We start from the raw sequence: 953 nt of genomic DNA, 5'->3' as shown, positions 1-953 counted from the left end.
GTCACCACTTTCTGCACCGGTGCACTTCGTGACCAAGATTAACTCTTTAGAGGTTCTGATTACTACTTTTTAACTGATATGTACCGAAACCTGGCTTTCTTGACTGGCAAAGCGGCAAGGTTGTCGGGTCGGGAGTGAGGCGGGAAGTGAGTGGAGGTGATGGATGCGCTAGTGAGTTAATTGAGCAAGACTGGGCTTATGAGGGGGCTGACAAAAGATTAGTCCTTATCTTGGTGTGTTTCATGTAATACAGACAAACACTTCTTGTAGACTTCACAATAATTGGCAACGACCAGAATTTCCATATATGAATTCCAGGCTTGTGACGATTGCTCGCAGTCTTACAAGCAGCCAGTGACACGAGTCCGATGTTGCTAAGGCTGGACACAGTCTACAGTAGTCACTGGTTGAGTGAAGCTTCTTCCACAGACACAAAAACGCCACTGTCACGGGAGGCGCAGCGCAGGGGGAGGGGTCACTACAGCACAGGTCACTAAACTCTGTTACACTCGGGGAGGTGAGGAGGGGAGGAGGGTGGTTACCCGCTGTCGAGGTCACGATTTTTAAAAGAAAAACAAGATATCGTATTTTTCCCAAGGACACAGGTCACAACACGGGGATTGCCACACACACACACTGAAGGAGGTCACTTCCACGCTGCCGTCACAACACTGAGGGCGCGAGTGGACGGCTGCGGGTGGGTTGGCACACAAACACGTGTTGGGCACGGGTCTCCCACGGCGAGCGTGCCCAGGTCTAGCAGGCAGGCAGGCAGCGCGGTGCGTGGCGGACGTGGCAGGGCGCGTGCCCGGCGTGCGTGATGGGCGTCACTGTCACAGGGCGTCGCCGGGCGGTATTCCGGGCGGGTGCGAGACGTGACCTGCGGGACGGGCGAGTGTCACGTGTGGCGGCCGCCGTGTGGGGACTGACAAACAGTGCGGCGGCGGCCTCGT

The 953-nt window shown here is 55.9% G+C and overlaps 1 protein-coding gene across 1 annotated transcript in view; it reads right to left on the bottom strand.

Annotated features, from left to right (window-relative positions):
- The window catches only part of LOC119587931 (protein trachealess-like), a gene marked incomplete in the record, with an annotated part of 132,256 nt that extends 131,303 nt beyond the window's left edge, over positions 1 to 953 (bottom strand). Inside the window, 1 exon segment of the mRNA XM_037936641.1 lies at positions 1 to 953.

The sequence above is a fragment of the Penaeus monodon genome, chromosome 23 (assembly GCF_015228065.2).
Source record: "Penaeus monodon isolate SGIC_2016 chromosome 23, NSTDA_Pmon_1, whole genome shotgun sequence".
NCBI classification, from domain to species: Eukaryota; Metazoa; Arthropoda; class Malacostraca; order Decapoda; family Penaeidae; genus Penaeus; species Penaeus monodon.
This window is presented reverse-complemented; position numbering and strand designations above follow the sequence as displayed.